Source organism: Pelobates fuscus, chromosome 8 (assembly GCF_036172605.1).
Source record: "Pelobates fuscus isolate aPelFus1 chromosome 8, aPelFus1.pri, whole genome shotgun sequence".
Taxonomy (NCBI): domain Eukaryota; kingdom Metazoa; phylum Chordata; class Amphibia; order Anura; family Pelobatidae; genus Pelobates; species Pelobates fuscus.
In genome coordinates, this window is record NC_086324.1 from 107,887,705 (window position 1) to 107,913,869 (window position 26,165).

At 44.7% G+C, this 26,165-nt stretch overlaps 1 protein-coding gene across 1 annotated transcript in view; it reads right to left on the minus strand.

The window, feature by feature from the left end:
• The window catches only part of CARD11 (caspase recruitment domain family member 11), a 1,037,045-nt gene extending 1,011,424 nt beyond the window's left edge, over positions 1-25,621 (minus strand). The window contains exon 1 of the mRNA XM_063430219.1: positions 25,544-25,621. The gene's annotated coding sequence lies outside the window, so the exon portion shown is untranslated. The remainder of the gene's footprint in view (positions 1-25,543) is intronic.
• Between the last annotated feature and the right edge of the window lie 544 nt (positions 25,622-26,165).

A 26,165-nucleotide genomic window follows, 5' to 3' on the forward strand; every position in this document is an offset into this window, starting at 1 on the left:
TTTAGGCGACAATGTTCACCAATACAGGGATCCTTAGGACAGGTGTCAATCCATATCTGCCAAGTGACCCTATGTAGGGGGAACAGTCCCTATTCTGCTCTGTGTCAGTGTGTATCAGGGGTTTTGAGGACAGGTGTCAATCCATATCTTCCAAGTGACCCTATGTAGGGGGGACAGTCTCTATTCTGCTCTGTGTCAGTGTGTATCAGGGATCCTTAGGACAGGTGTCAATCCATATCTTCCAAGTGACCCTATGTAGGGGGAACAGTCTCTATTCTGCTCTGTGTCAGTGTGTATCATGGATCCTTAGGACAGGTGTCAATCCATATCTGCCAAGTGACCCTATGTAGGGGGAACAGTCTCTATTCTGCTCTGTGTCAGTGTGTATCATGGATCCTTAGGATAGGTGTCAATCCATATCTGTCAAGTGACCCTATGTAGGGGGAACAGTCCCTATTCTGCTCTGTGTCAGTGTGTATCAGGGGTTTTGAGGACAGGTGTCAATCCATATCTGCCAATTGACCCTATGTAGGGGGAACAGTTCCTATTCTGCTCTGTGTCCGTGTGCATCAGGGGCTCTGAGGACAGGTGTCAATCCATATGTCGTGGTGTCAATATGTCATTTGTCAGGTGTCAATCCATATCCATTGTGATTTAGGAATGTTAGGTGATTTCTGCCCTTTATGGATTAAAAGCAGACTCTGCATCAACTGCGTCATTTTCCATGGGAGTTTTGCCATGGATCCCCCTCCGGCATGCCACAGTCCAGGTGTTAGTCCCCTTGAAACAACTTTTCCATCACTTTTGTGGCCAGAAAGAGTCCCTGTTGGTTTTAAAATTCGCCTGCCCATTGAAGTCAATGGCGGTTCGCGAACATTTGAGGAAGTTCGCGTTCGCCGTTCGCGAACCGAAAATTTCGGGTTCGCGACATCACTACTCTGGAACTGTAATTGGCGGCTGATTTGCACGAACCACGCAAAGAGGCCGGTTGTCCCATCCGTTAGGCCAGGAACTGTACGAACAAACTATAATATCGAGACTCTGGTACACCATTCGTGAGATCTGAGCGCAATCCGTACATCTTGTGTGCTCAGATCTGCGTTATCCAGGGAATGGTCGAATGAACTATTTTCGTATTAAAATGTAAAAGTTAACCATTTTTATGTTATTTTCATGTGGGTATAAAATGTAGTATTTTTCATGCGCTTGGAGATAATTAGGTTAGTGTAACCGTTGAAACCATTTATCTCCAAGCTAGGTGGGAACATTTTCAAAAGATACACTGTGTTCTCATTGGTTGGGACATTGCATTGTCTAGTGCACCATCAGGTCCAGAGGGGTTGTCCTTTGGACTGATAAATTGTATAAATTGCCATGCATGAGTGCCATTAAACACAGTTTGTTTGACCCTCAACTCGCAGCCTGGACTCGTGTTGTAGGGAACAGTAGATCCTAGCTCTACTATAGCTAGTGGGATATTCAAAACTTGCAGGTTTTGCCGATTGAAGTGGCGTTCGTCTTTCCGAGTTCGGGAACCAGGATATCCAAGCGGTCCAACTTCCAGCTAGCCTGGAGGCAACCGTAACATTTGGTGGCAGGGGTGGGATCATTCTGGAATTCCTAGGAGAGATACAGAGTGGATGAAGAACGCTTACGATAAACTAGAGCGCACCACCTTAAAGGATTTACTTGAAAGCCGAGGTGGAAATGCAAGCAATCGGCAACAACCTGCATGTACTGAACCTGCATGCCCCATGGTTTAAGTTAATGCAGGTACCTTGCCTAGGAATGGAATGGGTCTGCCCAGCTTGTCCCTGTGCCCGCCTTCTTGTCTAGTGTGTGGGGTGAACGAGTGGTGAGAAGTGGAAGTGGAAGTGTCTGCCTCACAAGGGCACAAGTCAGTGGAGTGAGATGTGGAACTACAGGAGGCACAGGACGGGGGTCTCAAACCGGCAAAGTGACAGCAAAATATTCCATGTCCATCTGGCACCAGTCAATTCTTATGTTAAATTGTGCCAGATGAGCTGCTGCCTTGGCTGACACTGACTTGTGGTAGTTGTAGTAGGAGGACCCCCCCGTACTTGATGACTAAGTCAACTACCTTGTGCATATACAGATCGAGCGCCTCCCTCCTATGTGGATACACAGTGCACATGACATCTCGATATATACCGAAAGCAATAACAAACTGGGGGATAGAAAGTGTTTTGTTAAGGCGTGGGTCTTTAGCTTTTAAGTTCACTGAAATGTGCTTTTAAGCTTTAGCTTTTAAGTTCACTGAAATTGTATGCTCTGTTTTCTAGGATGTCTTGTGAGGCTATGAGAAATGACACGTTCCTTCACATGCAGAATTTCCATTTTTATGGAAGCTGGAACAGAGTGAGCAGGTGAGACATATGGGGTAGTGGTAGTGGCTGCTGGAGGAGGGGGAATGAGGGGGGATGCCAGACTGAACAGTAGAGATAACCAGGGGAGGACCTGAAGGGCCTGGCTAATTCAACTTTCAGCAGTCTGTTATTCATAGTTTGAAGGTTGGCCAGAATAGCAGTCAGGGTCTTCTGAGTGGAATCGGAGGTGTTTGTTGACGGCCCTTGCAAGCTAGTGCCGGGCCTAGGATCATTGGCCTGTGCCGTCAAGAGCCTGTACAGCTCTGCCTTTCTAGCGGTGGCTGGAAAGGGGATACCCCTGAGTCTGAGTTCTGCTGCTATTTTTGGAATAATCCAAGATCTCAGGGATCTGGGGGTAGAAGGGATGAGGGATTCCTCTGGAGACCCAGGCCTGACTGGCTTGCTGGGTACTTCGTCCAATGGTAGATCGTTGATGGTGATAGATTCTTGTGACATTCTGAAAAAGGAATAATAATTGGAATTAAGTAGGGTAGTGTAAAAGGGGGTCGAGACCTTCGGAGAACTGGCGGCCTAACTAGTGCCCAGGCGAAGAACTTAACTAAAACCAAGTGATAGGTGAGGCCCTGCTAATGCCAAGTGGTGGTGAGAGGCTTTACCTATGATTTTGGCCAAGGGAATTTGTGGCCACTTGAACGTGGTGGCGGGCTGTTGGCCTCTCGATGACTGTGGGAGATTCAAAATGTGTGGCCTTGACTTAAGGGTCCGGATACATGTCAAGGGCTCATGAGCTGCACCACTGTAACCACCTAATAGGGAGCGAGCGAGGTGGCTAACTATGATCAGCCGTGGGGCTGAACCTCCGTGTTGAGGTGGGGAGTAGGCCTCGAGGGACTGGTGCACTTACCTTGGATTGCTAAGACCAGCACCTATCCCTGAATGCCAGTTCTCTAACCTGATAAGGCTTGTCTCCATGATGTGGCCGAACATATGTACTAGGTAATAGGAGTAGGTGATGTATAGAGTCCCACAAGGGGAAACCAACATCAGGAGAGCTCCACTATATAAGAAATGAGGCTCATGAGCCCTTGACTTGTATCCGGACTCCTGACCTGCACTCTGATAACTTTATTTCTCCATTTCATATGTAGACACTAACCTTGAGTATTACTCCTATCGCTTTGTGCGTGACACAAAAAGTCTTGAATATACTTTGCTTCGGAAGAAAACAGGTCTGGCCAAGGTATCCTAGGGATAAGATAGATGCTAGTGGGCCTGAGGCGTGCCACTGGTATGCATGATGTATGTAAAATATGTCAAACGTAAGAACTTGTGTAAGATGAGGGACCTGAACATTGGTCCATATTTAGAGACAAGCCTCGGTTTCCCACAATTATGTAATGAAAGTGAGGCCTTTATGAGAATTGTAATCGTAGTGAGTAAGATTAACAATACCTGGTACTGAAATACAGGATACCAGGTTGGCTGTTGGTGGTTGATAGCATAGAAAACTTGGCGAAACTGCAGTACTGACGTAGGTCTAGGTAATGAAATGTAGAAACAACAAACAAGCAATGTACAGTTCAGAAATAGTAGTAGCAAAGAGGTTGGTTAACAGGTGATTGTTGTTGAGATCGTAGTGATGGGTCTTCAACGTGCAGTTAGGTAAAGGAGTAGTTAAAAAGAAAGACTAGTCGTGCAGTTAGGTAAAGGAATTAATAATAATATGTGAAACTAAATTGCCTGCAAAAGTGAAATAACAGTGCCCAGGGATATTTAGTATGAATCTCCTAGAAGGTGTTCTTCCCTGTATGTGCCTTTAAGTAGGTTTGTAGTGTATAAGATAAATGAGTCCCATTTAATTAACAAACATAGCCATGGTATGCTAATTTGTACAGATTAGACTTTATATTGTTTAAAATTAAAATGCCATACACCAGACAGACAATTGGGCTGTAATATGAAAGTGATCAGTTCGTTCGTATGAACGAACAGTATAATAATTTAACATTCTTACAAACTGCCATATGTAACTGGCCCTTTAAATGAAAAATTGCCCTGCTTCCCTGGGTTGTGGAGAAGCCTATTTGCCAGCCTCCTTCCACATGACTATGGCCCCTGGGAGATTGTGCACCTGAAAACTTATGGACTGTTATTGGGTGTGTATGGCCCTTTAAGAATTGTCTGGGGACATATTGTGACTTTGTTGAACAATGCCCCTTTAAGACAGTGTCCCCAAACCTGTAAAATAACTTGTCCCTGGCTTTCTCCCACTTGGTTCAGTAAATGGGGCTTACTGAACCAAGTACCACACAGGCGGACCACTCAGAAGTGGAAGTGTGCAGGCAATTTACCTCCCAGGCTGTGAGGTTACTGCAGGTTAATTGCCGAGCGCTGGGTGGCCGCAGTTCATGCAAACAATCACGTGGCGGCGGCCATCTTTGCTCATTCGAACGAGGTCAGCGGTATGTGTAGCCATATTCATGGAACTAAAATCGGGTACACATTTCCGCGAACACCGCTGACCCTTTCCTTCTCCCATACTGAACTTTCAGCTGCAGAGACTAAGTCCCGTTTTTCTGCATGAAATTGACCGACCGCACAGCCCAAATCTATGGAACTGTTTTGGGCAGGAAAATGTGCTTGCAGTCGGCCATAAAGGACTTCCGTCTAACTTTTGATCTACTGGATGGATTTGGCTGATTTTTGAGAGTGTTTATGTTTAAAGTGGGCTGATTAATAATATGTAATTTTCATGAAGATGTATGGTTTTAAAGTTACAGTGTATGTGTAAAAACTGTATTTTTCCTGCTTGTGATAATTATGTTAACCCCTTGTGTAACATAATTATATCACAGGCAGAGGGGAGGATTTTGTGTGTAATTGCTGGGAGTGTTTTCTGTAATGTACATGTGTGATTGGTTGTTTTGTAACGCCCTGTGGGTGGTCCAATCTAAGGGAAACCAGCATAAAAGAAGGTTCTTTTGGTGCCAATAAAACAGAATGACTTGTCCCTCTAACTTGCAGCCTCGACTCATGTTTGTAGGGAGCATGTATAATCACTTCAAGGATTGCTATGCTCTGCATGCTCCCTTTGCTACTGAGCTCTTGTAAGAGCTCTTGTTCCTGATCCTGCTTTGCTCTACAGAAGGAAGAGGTTCACCTACTGGAACCTAGAGCCTGGTCGTAGGTCCAGGGCACAGAGCAGACAGCGAGATACCAGCCCAGCAGCGGTGGTTCGTGGAGTCTGCAGTACTTTTGGTGGCTACGCAGTAGTTATGGTGTTTACGGTGCTGATCGTCCTTTGGTGAGCGCTAGGAGCATCCTTTTCTACGGTCCAACTTCCAGCCAGCCTGGAGGCAACCGTAACAAACATAGTGCCAGATAGGTGAATTTAAGCAGTAAAACAGATGGTGTTTGGATAAAAACTAATGAACGGCAAGGAATGGTATACAAATGTGATTATTGGACCGCACGAACGAACAAACGAAAGTCATGTACCCTGTGGTCGGCTGTTTTACACTGTACGGAAGAATAAACGAACGGCTGTGGTCGGCTGTTTAGACCGCATGAAAGAACAACGAAAGTGAGTGTACTCTGCGGTTGGCTGTTTAGCCGCACGAACAGCAGAAGTACACGAATGGTTATTTATGCACGAACAGGTATGTTTTTTGTGAAGGGAGCCTATCCCGCGTTTTTAGGTACCGAGGCCAGTGAGAAGCCGGGTGACAGGGACAGAGGTAGGAGGCAGGAAAAACTGCTGGTGATTTAACTGCTGCTGGAGGCTTGGATTTTCTGGAGGAAACTTCGGGCTGGAAGTGATGGTTGCTAGGGAGAAGACAAACAGCTTGAAAGGCAAAGGTGAGTAGGGGCTAGGAGTTTAAATCTGGGCCATAACTCCTCCCACAAATTCAGGCCTAATGGCCTTTTAACATAGTAAATATTGTATATACAACAATCATCACATAACATATAAACTTATAAACAAATTGCTCTAGAAAAAAGCACTAGTCAGGCACAACAGTCACTAGGACCCCTCTACAATAAACCTGCAGCTGGGAAACTTCCCCCATGTCGAATTTGGTCCAAATTAGCACTGAATTTGCACAAAGGTGATAAGCTGAGGCTGGGAGGTAGGGATCGAACCTTCAATTCTGATGCCGAAAGAAGACATCTAATGGTAAGTATAAAAATGCAGGTAGGATAAGGTTAAAAGGGAAAAATAGAAAAGGGTGCTGCAATCACCAATGTGAGTCACTTTTCCACACAAAATAAAACCATACAGTGTAATACAATCGTGGGTGGTGAGAGCACTCAAATAGATATAATAATTGCACGTTACCCTTTTGCACATGTGAGTATAAAAAACCTCTTTCTCATTGACCGTAGAAATGTAAAACAACTTCTATAAATATGAAAATAGAAGAAACAGCAGCATAGGGTAATAACGTAGCAGCTAAATATAACTTAAATTGATAATCAGTTCAACTCACATGGCCATGAGCCACTTGTGAAAAGCTGGCTCAGACTAGAAGCATATCTGATAGATGCACGTGGTACACAAACTCCAAGCTGGATCACCTCCGTGGTCCTTGGTTCCTATTGCTCAAATACTCCAGGATGCAGGAAGTATGCAAGAAACACTTTATTGGACACACTAAACAGGCAGCTGGATAAAAAAATAAATACAATATAAAAAGTGCACTGTGCTAAGAAAAGCCTTCTTCAGAAGTTCATCTTTCGTCTTGTACTTTCGTTGCTTAAATAGTTTTGAAATTGGCGCTCTTATCTTCCGTCGAGACGGCGCTATACCTCCTTCCGGTTTCCGGCGTCTAATGGTAAGTATAAATGTTTTTTTATTTACAGGTATTTAGTTTTGTGTTCTACGCTCAATATTTTTAGAGTGAGGAGGCACATAGGGTTTAATTTCATTGGGGAGGGGGGTGACTAGGGACTTGTGGATTCCTAGTTACCTGTGGGGGGGTATTTTTTACATTTAACCCCCACCTGTCATCAATGAGTGGGGGCTGTGGGGGACAATATTTCACCCGTTCTTGAGTTACTTAGTACACCCACCCACGACAATAGGTCCCCCCTCTTTTGTTACTTTAGCCTCCACCTTACCCTGAAGGGTGGGGGTGGGGGGGTGGCAATAGATAGGTTGTTTTTGTTTTTTTGGCCCCCATCAGCCGCTTATGGGTGGGGGCTGCGGAGGGGGCCTTTTTGTTACTTTGGGCCCCCAGCCGGCCACTCATGGCTGGGGAAGTGGAGACAATAGGTCCCCCTGCCATTTTTGTAACTTAGTGTGGCTACATACAGCTTATTGGTGTAGGCTGCAGGGGGGGAAGACAATAGGTACCCTATCCATTTTTTATACTTAGGGCCCCCACCAGCTGCTGATGGGTGGGGGCCAGGGGGGAGACAATAGCCATTTTTGTTATGTAGGTACAGTGTCCCAGGTCCCTTAACTGTGCAAAGGAGGTGGGCACTACAGGAAGCTATAGTGCCAGGAAAACAACTTTGTTTTCCTGGCACTATAGTTTCCCTTTAAGTAGTTAAAAATATACCACAGTCAAAATGGGGGGTGTAGTGGGAGCAAGGGCTGCCTATAGGGGCTGTAGTGTGTGCAGGAGATAATAGGAGCTGTAGTGGATGTAGCTAGTATAGGGACTATAGTAGGTATAGCGGCTGCAGGAGGTATTGGTGCTGTGGTGAGTGTAGGGGCTATATGGGCTGTAGTGGGTGTTGGCATTAGAGGGGCTGTAGTGGTATGGGCTGTAGTGGGTGTAGGGGCAGTGTTGGGTGTAGGGGGATATAGGGGCTGTAGTGGATATAGGGTCTGTGATAAGTGTAGAGGGATATAGGGCATGTAGTGGATATAGGGGCTGTGGTGGATGTAGGGGGATATAGGGGATGTAGTGGATGTGGTGGGTGCAGGAGGATATAGGGGCTGTGTGGCGAAAATGACCTCGACACTGGTTTTTGGAGGGGCCTGTTTGCCAGCCTCTTGCCTTGTGATTATGGCCCCTGAGACTTGTTTGGCTCTAAGGCACTGTTTCTGGCTCTTTAAATACTATTGGAACAGATCTACACTTTAAAGTGGCACTTTGGATACAGTCAAAGTGTTGAAGTAGTCGAAGTGGCCGCCATTCGACATTCGAACATGTGGCGGCGGACATTTTATTCAGTCGAACAAGGTCAGCGGTGTTTTGTTGATGAGTTCATGGAACTCAAATCGGACATGAGAACACCGCTGAAACTTTACCTTCCCTGGACTTTGACTCTTCGACTGGAGTTTAATGGCGTTCGACAATTCGAACAGCACTTCAACATGGACTTTGTGCACGAACGGCACCCGTTCCACACACTGGAACCTGGAGTCTTGTAGTAGGTCCAGGGTGGGTAGGAGACGGCGAGACCCCAATCAAGCTGCAGCGGTTCGTGGGGTTTGCAATGCTTATGGTGTCAAGTGGAGTGATTGGAGCTCTTGGGAAGCACTAGGAGCATCCGTCAATGGAGGTACCCAGTCGGGGTGCCAGGCGATCTGTTACAGGCTTTAGTGGGTAAAAGGTAGAGGGGCTGCTGAGAGTAAAAGGGGCTGCTGGGGTACAGGCGCTGTACTGGGTAGGGGGATATAGGGGCTGTAGTGGGTAGAAGGTAGAGGAAGGGCTGCTGAGAGTGGCTAGGGGAATATAGAGACTGTAATGGGTAGAGGAGTTGTAGTGGATAGAGGGGCTGAGAGGAGTAGAGGAGTTTGTGTGTTTATTATTATTAACTATTATTATTATTTATATTGCCATTTATATAGCACCAACAAATTCCGTAGCGCTTTACAATATTATATTATTTATCTTTCAGGCATACTGAGAGGCAGCCTAGCGGGAAGGTCCCATTAGCTGCTTCTCAGTGTGCCATCATGGGGCTGTGTGGCAGAACAAGGGGAGAGGGGATGAAAAATAAGAGAATGTATTTTGTAGCAATGACTGACTGCAGACTGACTGGGAAGATTGTTCCTTTCCTGCACAGCAGGCAGCCCCCAAGAGCCTCGGGCCCTAGGTCCATGACCGATTTGCCTGAGTGTTCAGTCTGCCCCTGCTCCCAGCCAGTCTGCAGTCGGTCAGGGGCCCGCATAGCCCTCCGTGGACCCCTGCTACAAAATACATTCTCTTTTTTGGCCCCTCTCCCCTTGTGCTGCCACACAGCCCCATCATGGCACACTGAGAAACAGCTAATGGGGCCTTCCGAAAGACCCTCTAGGCTGCCTCTCAATGTGCCTGAAAGATAAACACACTAGGAGAGCTGTCTGTAACACAGATCAGGCAGCTCCATGTGGCTCCTTATATTAGGAAGTGATATCATGTGTCAAAATTCAGAGAGCCGTGTGGAGCTGCCTGATCACTGTTACTAGGTATTCCTCCTCTCTGACTAAAGGTAAGCATCAGCCCTTGCACCCACTATAGTCCCTATATCCCCCTACACCCATCACATCACCTATATCCACTACAGCCCCTACCATTACAGCCCATCTAACTCCTGCAGCCACTACATCCACTATAGCCCCTACACCCACCACAGCACTAATACCTCCTGCAGCCCCACTATACTCCCTACACCCACTACAGCTCCTATTACCCCCTGCACACACTACAGCCCCTGTATCCCATGCAGCCCCTGCACCCACTACATCCTCCTATTTTGACTATAGTGCCAGGAAAACAAAGTCCCTCCTTTGCAGGGTTAAGGGACCTGGGAAACTGTACCTAAACCACTGCAATGAGCGGAAGTGGTCTGGGTGCCTATAGTTTCCCCCTACCCACTACAGCACCTCTACCCCCAGCAGCCCCTATACCTTCTACCCACTACAGCCCCTATATCCCCCTACCCACGACAGCCCCTTCTGTCTCGGCATCCCCTCTACTTTTTACCCACTACAGCCCCTATATCCCACTGCACCCACCACAGACCCTATATCCACTACAGCCCCTATATCCCCCTACACACACCACAGCCCTGGCCCCCTACAGCCCCTCTAACACCAACACCTACTACAACCCCTATAGCCCCTACACTCACCACAGCACCAATACCTTCTGCAGCCGCTATACCTCCTACAGTCCTTATACTCCCTATAGCCATGACAGCTCCTATTACCTTCTGAACACACTATAGCCCCTGTACCCCATGCAGCCCCTGCACCCACTACATCCCCCTATTTTGACTGTGGTATATTTTTATCTACTTAAAGGAAAACTATAGTGCCAGGAAAACAAAGTTGTTTTCCTGGCACTATAGCTTCCTATAGTGCCGCCCTCCTTTGAAAGGTTAAGGGACCTGGGACACTGTACCTAGACCACTTCAATGAGCGGAAGTGGTCTGGGTACCTATAGCACCTGTAACGGAACTCTCCGTACTCCGACCGAGTACCTTCCATTGATGGACGCTTCCTAGCCTGCGCCGAGGACCACAAGCACCGCACCCGACACCACAACCACCGCAGACTCGACAACCGCCGTAGCTTAACTGGAGTCTCGCCGTCTTCGTCCACCTTGGATCAACTTCTGTCCTCCAGGACCGTGTGTCCAGGAGGGCGTAACAGGAACAAGCTCTTAAAAGAGCTAAGTGATTAAAGCTCAGGGGAGTGTGCAGAACATAGCAATCCCCAGTGTGAGTATAGCTGTCCCTTCCAATCACGAGACAAGACTACGTGTTGAGGGTGAAGAAGAACTGACCGTACTGGCACATACAGCCTCTTTTATTCACATTCTACAAACATAGTACTGCCCATAGAGTTTTGAAGAACAACCAATCAACACATTACAACACAGCTAACACTCCCATTCATTACATCCTCCCCTCTGCCTGTGATACAATTATCTCAACACAAAAGACTAACTTAATTATCACAGGCAGGAAAATACAGTATTATAAAACATATCACAGGGATCCCAAAACATGCAATAACCCCATAAATATATCCTCGGAACTGGGGGATCTGGGTGAACCACATATCCAAAATTCACCCAGATCCGTTCAGTAGTTTGGAAGATACAGTTTAATGCAGATTCTGAAGAACATATACAGGCTGTATGAAAAATAATTACAGTTAAATGTGTCCCCTGTTCTGTAGTTTAAAACTACTGAACGATGTCTTTGTGCACCAAATACCGTCGAGATGGCACCGTGTAGAAAACTCAAAACAGTGTCTGTGAGTTAAAATGGCCGCCATCCATTGTTCTCACCATGTGCCTCTGATACATGAAATGGTGGCAACCCAGTAACTCCACAGTTTGTCTAGTAGTCTATCCAGCCGAACCAACAGATGAAACACATGAGGAACAGTGCAACAAACGAAGGGAATCATAAAACATATGGACAATAGTCATATTTGTGCACAATCTCTAGTTTTGTCATAAGGCACAAATAGTGTTTTCAAATGCCATATATCCCAGGGCCATAGTCAGAAGGTAGGAGGCGGGCAAGCAGCCCCCTCCAAGAACACGTGGCAAGCTCTGTTCCATCACATTTCTCCCCTTTACCCATCAGACTAACAGGGTATCTGACCTCCTGCCGGTCAAAACGTAATACTAGGGAATTAAATTATATTGCACAATTAGCATAATTTTCCATGTCATAAGCTCAGAAATATATCTGTAACACTTTCTTATAGGTGTCATAAGATTGGCCTACCGTGGCTATTTCAGCCTTTTTGCAAGTGTTCCCACCATTACCATACCAGATAACTTAAAGGTATTTACTATCACGATATTCCATTTGACATTCCAAAGGCACCGATACATCATTATTAAAAACTCATTGTTAGGCACGTTTCTCCTAACACCTACGCTATTATACGTCCATCAAATGTTGGGGTTGACATGGGGCTTGCCTCTTTTTAATTGACCCTCGTATGGTTCACGATACATCTACATAATTTCACATATTTGCATGTATCACCTTCGGTCACATATAAGTCATCTTTTTCAAATCTCAGGTTCCTATTCTAGAATCTTATCCATTTAACAGACCATTAACAGTTAATTTCAATATATAATTAAACTTTCACACTAGTTCACTCACGGGTAGTCAACACTTTGGCAATATATTGATTAAACATATTTTTTTTTTTTTGTTTTTGCCCTCGCCCCCCTTCCCAGTTAGTACGCTCGGGTAAGAATAAATTTGTGGTCTACACCTCAGGAGGGCAAGAACTGTCTAATTTCAGGTATTTTAAAATTTGGGGGATCATTTGGTTACATACTTATAGTTTTAATTTTCTTTTCTATAGATCTATAGGACAATGAGTCCTGAGTTTAAAGAATATCGTATAAACCACCTTTTGGTAGGCAAATTATAGTTAGTAGCTACACTATCCATTACTTGAGTACTACCTTCAGTAATTCTGGCATTTATTTTATAGGTGTAACGGCTACCCTGGTTGTGTGAGGGTATCAGCCGTTGGAGATGTCCTTTTTCCCAGCAAGTTGCTGTATAGCAATGAAGTTGGTTATTCCCATCCACAGGATCCAAGAGGAGAGTCAGGTTCAGCTGTTAAAAAGTGAAGTAATAATGCAGTAAAGATCCCCTTCCAAGAACGAGACGAGGCTACGTTTTGAAGAGTCAAGAAGAACTCTGAAGTTTAATTACATTACTTTTATGCAATTCTCCCCTGCAAGGGAGACGCCCACATCCAATTAAACATTACCCAATCACACAATGGTTACCTCCCACAGATTCCCTCCCCTTAGCCTGAGAGGTAACCCAATTATAACATACAGTTTAAACATACATTTTTATACATTTCTATAACTCCAAAACTATGCATTCAATCTTCATAAAAACCACATATTAATAATCAGCATACTTTACTTACAAACATATCCAAAATTCCATCCAGGGGTTAAAGAGTTAGCTGGAAGTCCCTTATGACCGACCGCAAGCACATTTCGCTGCCCAAAACAGTTCCACAGATTCAGGCTGTGCGGTCGGTCTATTTCTGCCATGAAAAGTTACAAAGTCCCATCCGAAGGCGGTGTTCGAACCGTCGAACTCACTTCGACTTTTGCCGAAGTGTCGAAGTAAAACCGGGGTGGTTTCCGTGGTGTTATATTGTCTACCAGAGGTCTGTTTTACACCCAGAAATGACAAACTCCCGTTTGAACGTGTGTTCGAATCTTCGAACGGGACTTAGTCTCCAGCCGCAGTGTCAAAGGGTAGGGGAAGGTATAGCTCACCGCGTTCGACTGGATAAAAAATGGCCGCCGCCACGTGTTCGACTGTAATGGCGGCCACTTCGACGGCTTCGGCACTTCGACGGCTTCGGCACTTCGACGGCATTCGAAGTGCCAGTTTAAAAGTTGGAAGACTGAAACACTGATAGATGGCGGAGCCTAACAACCGAGACAAGCAGACGCATGGGCTGAAAGCTCCGCGAGTAAAACAGGGAAAAACGGTGGAAAACCCAGGCTGGGTACCCCCAAATCACCACAAAGACGCCATACACCCCCTCTGAGCGACATGGGGCGAAAAACAAAAAAAATACCCGCCGAGAAACATACCCCGGGACTCACAATAGGCGACATGTGGAGACAGGCCCGAGGGGCAAGCGGGACCGACATGGCGGCGCTTCATGGCGGATGTTCCGATTTTTCGGACGACCTCTCTGGAGAGGAATACCTGCTGTCACCCAAGTCGGGGAGACCGCCACAGCTGCCTAGCTCCGACCCGGACACCGCTCCAGTGACTTTAGCGGCCCTCACGCGGCTACTCGCAGACCACCACAAAGATCTGCACAACGACATCGCTGCATTGAGGGGCGACCTTAAAGGGATCACAACCCGCCTGAATACTCTGGAACACAGAGCAAAAACCACTACCCAAGACATTGGGGAACTCAGACAAACTGTACAGGACATTCAACGGCAACAACAACTCCACGACCACCGCATGGCGGAGCAGGAGGATGCTGGGCGGCGGGATAACATAAAGATAAGAGGGATCTCAGAAGGAATCCCCGAGACTGAACTAGCCCAAGTTGCTGAACGCCTCCTGGCAAATATCTTACCTCCCGAGCGGGCCAACAAGATTACCCCTGCCAACTTATTCAGGATCCCCAAACCGCCAAGGGCGCCGACTGGGGCCACACGAGACGTCATACTTACTTTCCAAACTCGACTAGACAAAACGACAGTCCAGAATGCCTTGAAGGGAAAGACGCCATTCCGATTTGAAGGGATGACATTGACCTTTTTCTCCGACCTCTCGAGAGGCACCCTGGCTTGGAGACGCTCCCTCCAGCCTCTTACCATGCTTCTCCGCCAAAAAGACCTCAAGTACCGATGGCAAGCGACCCACACACTCACCGTACAACAGGGGACGACCGCTTATCAGATCAGGGATCTGAGCGACGCAACGCCGCTTCTACAGGCACTGGGCCTACCACTGGACTCCCTTGCACAGACAGCCCAGGAGAGCGCCACGTCCCCTCACCACCTATGGGATCCGGCGAGATCCGTCCCGTTTGTGCCGACAGGTCACACACCCGAACCCTACGTGGCACTCACCACCTGAAGGGCATACGGAACGGTAAAGTGCTGCCCTATCGGCTGGACGCAGATTATCACAGCATAAACAATACAAACAAATGGACTATGGACACAAATAGGTAGAATAACATACACCAACATCTACCTAAAAGTTCATAGGAGACCCCACAATCCCTGATTGATTGCTGGACATTTTTTCCTATATTACTGCTCTGAAAGAGGTAGCTCTTACCGTATACTGGCATACCGAATAGCACTGGTCCTCTTTGATACAGCAAGGTAAATTGGGAGTTAACTACCCCAAACCAAGGGCTGCCCCACATGTCGTTCCCTAGGGCTAGCTGCACATCTCATAAGAGGCCTACCTATCCTGTATCTCAAGTTAGTTTTATGTTATTGTTTCAGTTCCTGGCCATCTTGCCTAACCACGCTCCCATAACTAGATTTTACCTGGGAATGCACGCAGACATGTCACCTTCAGTTAGCTCACAGGCCCCATCCCCAAATATCACTGGAGCTCTAGCACAGCTGGAGAAGTCCCAGGGTTGCATTTATTATCCTTCGCATATAACACAGAGGAATCCTTTTGCCCACCATATTAATGCCCCACGCTACCTGCCAGACTAATACTACCCTGCAGGGACATATTATAATATATGATGGAGAGGCACGGCAGGTCCCCAGGTAACCCCATGCATGCAATCCCACCTTCACTGACCTTTACCGTCTTGAAAAGCTCAGACGCGCAGAACCCCCATATGGCTTGCACCCTTTACTTTTCCTTTACTGTACAGTTTTTTGTTTTATCATCAGCTTCAAATCTTTGCTCCATGATTAATAATTCTCACCGTTTACCTTATCTGTTATTGCTACAACTTTGCCTCCTTGGGGAGCCATCTTGTTCTTACTTAATAAACAACATGAAAACAGCAAGACGCTAAGTTAGCTACCAAAGTAAACATACAAAAAACCCTTACTCTACTAAGCCTAAAGACGTTGCGACAAATGTGCCCACCCAGGTTGACCAGTAGGAAACGACACTGGGTTTACCTAGCGTGTCTAATGCGTTCCACGCCCGCAGGTAGTTAGGGAACAGCGGGTCAGCCTGTTGCTACATAATCCATACTTAAACAGTTTCTCCACACTAGCGTGATCTACGAATCAGCATTTAATTATATTGTTTATATTATTTATAGTGTGGTTATAAGCGCTGCCTCAGTGGCACTGTTTTCCTAAGGTCTTAATACTCTCACATCATAATTTCATATGCGGGATTCCACACGGTTGAACTAATGTTTTTATTAATTTCAAAATGTGCCTGGATGTAAAGTTGTTAGCTGTAACGAAAACCAAAATTGTGCCTGACAATCTATTGCCACCTCCTCTACTGTAATTTTTTGTTGCTGTACCTCAAAACCACAAATGACCCTAACCTGCTTGCTTTCTCCAGTGTATAGCCCCACGATTCTGTCTCAAAGTTTATAATGTTCCTATGTTAAATATGTACAGGTGTAAGGGCACCCTCCACTACCAGAGAATAAGCAACAGCCTTCCCCTCTCTCAGGAAATGCGATAATGTTTTAACCCATGTCTAACAATATATTAGCAAATACTCATTCCACAAGTATATAAGTTCAGACGTTGAAGTGTATTTCATAACCAAAACAGCGAACTAGACCTACTCTGTGTGCCACTAGCCGACACTCTCTGTTGCCAAACGACTTCCAATATATACATATATAAATGTATGTCTTCTTCATGCTAATTATCTTAGTTACACCTTACTATGATGATACAACGGTTTATTTAAGTGTGTAAATTATACAAAAATGTGCGAAATATCGCGCCACTGTTTAATCTATGTAAATCTTGAGATACGCTGTTGTGGCGTCTGCTGACATGTCTGTAACCTCCCGCACAACAAAAATAAAGAATTAAAAAAAAAAAAAAAAAAAAAGTTGGAAGACTGCTTCCAAGTATTTAAAGGGCCAGGAACAGCATACAAACATCCATTGTGCCCAAATACAAGTCTCAAAGGGCAATACCTTCCAGGGCCATAGTCGCAGGGCAGGAGGCTAGCCATAAGTCCTCTCCAATGCCCAGTGGCAAATGGCAGTTTGTCACAATAGGTATATATACTGTTCAGTCAACCATTTCAGCTACATACTAATTAGGACAAGGTAAGTGATTTACCCACTTATATTAATCATTACAAGAGTCAAGCCCCCGTTCAAAGATAGTGAACAGGCTTTAGGGTTTCAGATGCTAGCCTTCACCGGTGTATCTTATTATATATGAGGAAATCCTAGCCTCACCACGAAGGCTTGTCCTTACGGTCCTACGACTTAGTTATTACCTCATGTACCCTTCTTTAGGGTATTAATCAGATTCACCTATAACGTCCAAACTTTTGATTCTTTTAGAAATCACTGAGAAGCCAACATCCTGCCACAACGTTTTTGATGGCCATGTTCCCTCAGGCCAAATCATAGATAGAGCCTCTCTCTGCCACTTGGCAACTAGCAGGGCCTCATCTATCCCCGGGTTAGTCTAATCTTTCACCTAACTGCACTAATTAGCCAGCCAGTTCTAAATCGGGTTAACTTGCATAATCATTGATTGATTATTTTTTTTATGTCTAGCATGTCGCAAGCATCCAAACAAGAAGATGGCCTGTGACGGACCCTCCATCAATCGATGCTCCTAGTGCTCACCAAGGACCATCAGCACCACACCAGACACCATAAGCACTGCAGACCCCACAAACCGCCGCAGCTTGGTTGTGGTCTCGCCGTCTCCTATACACCCTGGACCTACGACAAGGCTCCAGGCTCCAGTAGGGGGCCTCTCTTCCTTCAGAGAGCATAGCAGGAACAGCTCTTACAAGAGCTAGTGATTATCCAAGGGAGTATGATGATTATAGCAATCCCTTGTAGTGATATAGCAGTTCCCTACAACACGAGACAAGGCTGCGAGTTGAGGGTAAGAAGATCTGATAGTTTCATGGTACAGGTTGGGTTTTTATACAGTTTTTCAGGCCAGAGGCACACCCACTGGACCTGATGGAGGACAGGGACACAAGGGACGTAAATCAATGAAAACAGTAATTAACAATATGACACTCCCACATACAGTAAACAATCCCTCCCCTTTGCCTGTGATATAATTAAGACAGATAATGCATTAACTTAATTATCCACAGGCAGAAAAAACACAATTTTTTATAAAGTCCCATAAGTACCCCAAAACGTAACATATCCCCATAAATCTTACACCCCCTGATAGCCCTGATCTGGGTGAAAAACATATCCGAATCAGGGAATCAGAAATTTTATGGAAGCCCTATTTTTGCCCTGGCGCAGGCATGGTCCCATGCCCAAAATAGTTCCATAGAGTCGCAGCTAAGTGCCGCTGGAGGACCGACCGGGAACCGCAAGGTTTTCATGCCAAAAATAGTTCCAGGGCATTCGCGGCTAAGTCCCCCTGAAATCTATTTGCGTTTTAGCCCATGCAAACAAGATGGCTGCCACCACGTGTTCGAATGGCGAATGGCGACCACTTCGACAGTTTGGGAGTTTGAAGAACCAATGTTTAAAGTCCTAATTTCCACAATTAGGGTCTCTCAGCCCCACAAAAATTAAAGGCTGACAAGTAGTCCTCTCCAAAGCCCAGTGGCGAAGTGGCTTTCGTCACATGGCCTATCTCTCTAAGAAACCTCAGATAGGCCCAACACCCCCACCCGTTCAATTACCCCAGCTTCCCCAGGGTCGTTAAGATCCTGGACTATCCCTAAACTGGCTGAAGAATCACGGCGTAGAAGCATCCCCTTTCCTGCTACTGCTAGAAAGGCTGAGCTCTACAGACTGTTAAACTCGCAATCCACTGAACCAAGGCCCAGCACGAGTGCACAAGGCACATCTTTGGACTATTTGGGAGAAGCGCAGGGCAGGATGTCTATACTTATTGCCTCCCTGCAAACCATTAGTGAACGGCTGACAGTGTTGGAAACAGCTCACCTACATAGCAACCCCATAAATATCCTGGTTACCAATCCAGACCCAGTGGTGGCTACTCCGCAGGGTACTGCATCCCTTTACTTAACACTTCCTTCAAACCCCTTACTTAAGACTTCCTTATCACGCTGGCACATTTGATTTCCCCTCCATCAGGAAAGACATCCTTGATGGTAAGGATGTTAACTTGGTTTCACTACTTATTGCTTCACAGGATGTGTGGCTTATAGAGAATAGAACGTGCAGCTATGGGGATTTGTCTGTGGTCCTTAAACCCTTAAGGACACATGACATGTGTGACATGTCATGATTCCCTTTTATTCCAGAAGTTTGGTCCTTAAGGGGTTAAAGCTAGGGACCCCAGACTAAATAAGAAGCTGTCAATCCCTGATTTTGTACTCGCCTTTGGGCTTTACAGGGACGTCATCTGTTCCATATACCCCCAGAGGCGAGAAGAACTAGACCTATACTTACGCAAGTTGGTGGATCTTGGGCATAAGTATAGGAGCTTTACGTTCTACGATTACCACAAGTCATATCAGTCAAAGCAGCAGCAGCCCTCTCACAATTTAACATACAAACCAACTGGCGTGAGTTGGACACAGAGCTGTTCTGCAGGCATTTTGCCCGCTTAAGGCCTCCAGCTTGTGCGGTTTGTGCATCCGCTTCACACTCCACCAGCTTGTGCCCCTGTGAAGCCGAACCATCCACGTCCACAGCCCCCACACGCACTCATGTTAACACCTCAGTGGGTCAAGACCGGGTTCAGAAAGACAAGTTGGGCCAACCCATCTAGTTCCTGGGGAAAGCAAAGGTGTGCAACAACTTTAACGCGGGCGCCTGCAATTACAGTGTGTGCCAGTTGTTGCAGATCTGCTCAAATTGCTTCAGAACACACCCCAAAAACATGTGCCCCTCCAAGCTGTTCCCCAGGAAATGATGTACGGAGGTTAATGTGGATAATCTCACCTATCACTTGCACTCTCACCCCACTTGGTAGAATTCTTGGTGTCAGGATTTTCTACAGGTTTCCACACAGGTCTTGTTGCACTCCCCCCCCGGCACACTGGAATGCCCAAACTTGTTATCAGTCAATGCCGATCCAGTGACAGTAGACAATCGCTTAGCAAAAGAAACACAATTAGGCTTTATGTTAGGCCCTTTCAACCACTCACCTTTTCAGTCATGGCGAAACAACCCCATCGGTATTATTACCAACACTTCATCAAATAAAAAAGGTCTAATCATTGATCTCTCGGCTCCTCATTCTTCCTTCACACCTAGCATTCATTCACTTATCCCCGCTGAAGAATTATCTCTCTATTACGCCACAGTGGACAATGCCATTCAGGCCATTCGACAGGTAAGCATGCTTGCTTAAGCAAAACGGACATCGCCAATGCATTCAAGCTGCTGCCAATTCATCCATCTCTGTGGCATATCCATGGTGTTCAATGGAGGGAGAAGTATTACTTCTACACTAGGCTCTCATGATAAACTCTAGGCCCCACTACCCTACCCGGCTGGTGTTTTTAGTATCATCTTGGATACAGTGGCATTACAGGCAAGCCTCCCTGACAACAAATTGCAACACATCAAGGCCGAGATGGACCAATTCCTGCGGGTTGGTTCATGTAATTGCAGGGATCTCCAGTTATTACTGGGTTCACTTTACTTCGCCATGCGAATCATCCCGCAGGGAAGAGCGTTCATTTCTAGGCTTTTTTTGTCTGCTTCCAGTCATATCTGATAATGCCATTGTATACCTTGATCCCCCGGCAAGAGGCGACTTACACATGTGGCACAGATTTCTTTCAGATTGGAATAATATCTCTATGTTCATTCCCCTTTTTCTTACACATCACCAATTATCATGACTGATGCTGCAGCACACACAGGGTTCGCCGCTGTTTTTGGTGGCATGTGGTTCAGAGACTCATGGCCGATTGAGACTCTCTTCTTTACAGCTTTGAAGGAGACATCCGCCCTGTTCGAGATTTACCCTATAGTGGCAGCAGCGCACACTTGGGGGCATCTTTGGACAGGGAAGGCCATTCGATGTCTCTGTGACAATGCTGCAGCATGCAAAATCATCAATAAGGGGCGTTCTTCGTCCCTAACCATCATGAGATTGGTCCAAAGATTGACTTGGTTGGTTGCCTAATTTCAATTTTACCTCTGCTGTGAACATATTCCTGGTGTAGATAACAAACTGGCTGACACATTATCACGCCATCATTTTCAGGTATTTTTCCAGCTGCACCCCTCAGCACACAGACTCTCTTCCAGAATTCCACTATTCCAAGAACTGGTGATGGACTAAACAGTTTCTGTATCACACACGATCCTTAGCACGTGCAGCACTGTCCAATAACACAAAGATAGCTTATGATAGGGCCCTTACAATTTATGATAGATTCACAATGGAATTTCACATTCAACCAAAGTTCACCATCGAATCTATGGTGGCTTTTGTTTCTTTTTGCCACCTTCACCTTAAATTAGCTCACAACACAATCAAACCGTATCTCACCGGAATCCATACCATGTACCACTTTTCTGAATTTTACACCGAATTACACACCTTACTCAAAGGCATTAGCAAAACAGATCAAATTCCCACGCCATCCAGATTACCAATCAATGGCCCAATTTTTGGGGCTCTCTCTGATTTATTGGATAATCAACCATTCGACATCCCCACAAATCATGTGATTAAAACTGCCATGTATATAGCCTTCTATGGCTTTTTGAGACCCCACGAATTTACAGTCACCAAACAAACTGACCGCGAGTAGTGCCTTAAAATATCAGATATTACAAAGCTCCAAGATCACTATACATTGTTACTCAGAACGTCCAAAACTAATCAATCAAGTACACCATCCATTATCCCACTGTATCCTACTGAGAACAGATGGTGCCCTGTTCAAATACTGAATTATTATCTACCCACACTAATTCAGGCCTCCCACGACTCTCCACTACTCCACTGTAAGCTCACGGGCCATCTAGCCAAGCACTTTGTATAAAAGAGCTCCAATGGCTAGATATCAGCTTACGGGCAGGGCTCTCTTACCTTTTGTATTTGTCTGTGTATATTGTAAGTTTCTCCACTAATTGTACAGCGCTGCGGAATCTGTTGGCGCTTTATAAATAGCAATAATAAATAAATCGAATGATTCCCACTTACAACTTCTAAATTCATATTCTACATCAGAACACTATTATGTAGATTAGGTTTTGACCCGACAGTTTATTACACATTCTCACTAACACACAGTGTCATTTGCACACTCCCACTAACACACACAGTGTCACTTACACACACTCTCACTAACATACAAACACAGTGTCACTTACACATTCTCAGTAACAGTGTCACTTACACAGTCTCACTAACACACACACAGTCTCACTAACACACACACAGTGTCCCTTGCACACTCTCACTAACACACAGTGTCACTTGCACACTCACTATAACACATATTGTCACTTGCACATTCTCAGTAACACACAGTGACACACTCTAACACACTCTCACTAACACAGTGTCACTTGCACACTCTCACTAACACACATATTGTTACTTACACACTCTCACTAACACACACACACTGTCACTTGCACACGCTAACACACACACTGTCACGTAAACACACACACACCAATTTACAACCATTCATACAATAAACAATGCCCCTTAGCCTACCTGGGTGCTGTGAGGAGGAGAAGAGGTCCAGGCTGCAGGAAGTTGCTCTTCTTTCTTGTGGGGGAGCAGGAGAGCAGTGCACTCTGAGCACAGGCTGCTTTTTGCTCCCCTCATAGAGTTTCCTGTATTCACAGGCAGAGGGCAGCCGAGATAACAGGTGTTCCTGCTCAGTTTGTTTAAAACTACAATAATTACTTTTGCAGGGTTAATGGCCCTGGGACAGTGCATCCAGACCACTTCAATGAGAAATTTAGAGAACGGAAACAGCCTGGGGAGACATATAGGGAAAGGATAGAGAGACTGTTGAGATATTTAGGAAAACGAGACTGAGAGACATTTAGGAGAGAGACATAGTAAGCACACATTCAGTTGCACTTGCACACTCTCACTAACACAGTGTCACTTGCACACTCTCACTAACACACACAGTGTCACTTGCACACTCCCACTAACACACATAGTGTCACTTACACACTCCCACTAATATACACAGTGCCACTTACAAACTCTTACTAACACACCCAGTATCACTTACACACACTCTCACTAACATACAAACACAGTGTCACTTACACATTCTGACTAACACAGTGTCACTCACATACTCTCACTAACACACACACACACACACACACAGTGTCACTTGCACACTCTCACTAACACACACAAAGCCATACAACCATTCATACAATAAACAATCCTACTTAGCCTACCTGGGTGCTGTGAGGAGGAGAAGAGGTCCAGGCTGAAGGAAGTTGCTTTTCTTTCTGGTGGGGGAGTAGGAGAGCAGTACACTCTGAGCTTCTTGCTCCCCTCAGAGAGTTTCCTGTGTTCACAGGCAGAGGGCAGCCGAGATAACAGGTGATGTTTCCGGCTCCCCCTTGCCTGCAGGAAACAGTGTGCTCTACTTGGGTGCTGGGGTTACAATAAACCCCGCTCCCTAAGCAGGTAATCAGAGGCTGAGGGAGACAAGCAGGTGAATGGGTGTGCTGGGGGGTGGCTAAGGAGGCGCTCACCCAGCGTTCCAGCCCCAGACGGCAGCAGGGCAGCCCACCAGGAAACTTCCCGGTGGGCGCCCCCCAGAGGCCTGCACCCCAGGCGAATGCCTTATTTGCCTTATGGTAGCACCAGCCCTGGCTAGATGTCTTTTTGAAGGGGAGAAATGAAAAAAATGTGAATTTCCCAACTGTGCCCCATGCAGTTCACAGTGAATTAGAGGAAACTACCACAAATTATCTACATATGTTTAAACACAAGTAATAGATAAGCAGCTGCTGGTGACTTGACAAAAGATTACATATATGATTAATATGCAATACCTTTTTTTATAAAACAAGCTAAATATGTTAAAAAAAGCTACATAATACACATATTTCGAATAAAATAATTGAGATTGAGTCACTTATGTAGCTATATATGTTTAACTTGCAGCTAAATAAAAGCTCAAAGGATTTTGAAGTCCTTCGATTGTTGTACATCAGATATTTTAAGGTATTCATTTGCTATATAGCTTACCTCACTTTGGACCTTCCTACATAAAAAAAGATAGAAAAAAAAATAACTTCCTAGGTTTATATGGCATTTTATATGAATAATTTGTTTAATGTAAGGACCTATTATGCTATTATGGGAAGCTTGCTAAAAGAATAGGCAACAAATGAAGTGGTTATAGTGACTGTAGTAAGTGACCAAATTATGCTTGGTGTATTTTGTATGGAATATGATGATTAATTTGTATGTTTGTAGGAATAGATAGATAGACGTACAGACAGAGAGAGAGAGAGAGTGTGTGTGTGTGACCACTTAATTGAACTGGGTGCCTTTAACATATTTTAAGCATAAGCATTACATTATAAACATATTTTAAGTACACACACACACTCTTTCATTTATTTATATATTTGGGAGTCCAGGCCAACTCCTTGGTTTTGTGGTTTTGCACCCCTCCCTGTCACAGGTGCCTCTTTCCAGGATCCTATTTAGCCTTGACCTGCAGAGAGTCCCAGGAGGAAATATTTCCCAAGTAAGTGGATTGATCTCATAAGAGCAGGCATTAGGCTGCTAGAGTATGACCTACCAAGAATGGGGTAGATTAACGTTATGGCAGGCTTATGCAAAATATAATCATATAATGTAACTAAACCCCCATTATTTTTTGCCTAGATGAGGTGTTTTTAAATAAATCTTTTACAATCTGTGAGATTTTAAATCACTGTTTAGTGAATAAGTGAGTGTGCTGGCTTGTATATTATATATATATATATATATATATATATATATATATATATATCCAGCTGCTGCTGAAACACCATATTAGTAAAACATGTGAAAGCATTTTCTCTTTCAGCAGATAACTTGAGCTATTATATGTAAAAGTGAGAAGTAGACAATAGTGCAGTAAAACAAATGGCTCAACCTTACTTGTTTTGTCCAATGCAATAAGTTGACTTTATTTTTTGTTAAAAATCATGTTCGGTAGATATTCCCCTTTAAAGATGATTATACGGGTAGACTGTATTGAAGATATAATTTGATATTGTTTCATCTCTTGTTAATTGTAGTAGCAGCCTTTGTTAATTGTAGAAACCGTATTGACATTTGCAAGTGACAAAGGTTGCTAGTGATTGTACTTCCATGATGCACTCCTAATATAGAACTAGGACATGTGTTAACGATAAACTAAACTACCTAATTAAAAATCTTTGATTCCAATGGATCTTTCTTAAGAATTCAATTATTAGCACATTTATTTATTTAAACCATAACACCTCATACAGTGTCTCAAATATTGATACTCAATGCCTGAATGTAATGAGGAAGTAACAGTAATTTTAGCCATCTGCTTTAATCAATCCTTTAACTGTTTCAGAAAGCTGCATTTCACTTTATAAACATGGGAAGTTAAAAAAAAACCCAAAATAAACTTACCTTTTAATAGAAAGTAATTTGTTTTACAATAAAGTATACATTTTCCAAATTCTTCATATGAAGTCAAAGTTTGTTGAGCTTCCTTTTCATCTTTTTAAAGCAGTAACTCCTCCTTGAAATTTGTCCATTTATATAACTATAAGGATATAGAATCTACAAAGAGTGAACTGTATAAAATGGTATACAGTGACAACTGAAAAAAAAAGTCAGTAAGTTAAACAATAGGAGGGGCAACAAAAAGGGAAATGAAAAAGCTTACAGGAAACCAAAAAAAAAAAAAAAGAAAGCTGTGACAAGCGGTACTATCTTTTGCATACTTCTTACTTCTCTAAGATAGCAAATTCTATGGGTTTAATCACTGAGCATATATTAAGAAATTTCAGACACCTGTATGTAATATACAGCCCTGGATTAAGAGCCCATTGGGCCTGCCCTGGTGCTGAGAATTATGATATGCCTAATTACAGAATCTTTCGACAGAAAACACTAAAACAGTTATACCTCCAAAGCGTCATGTATCTATTTGAGTTGGTGCTGGAGGGAAACTCACAGGAAATAGCTGTCAGAAAACACATACCCTATGCTAATCTCTCGCTTTCATCTTTTTAAGTAAATGCATACC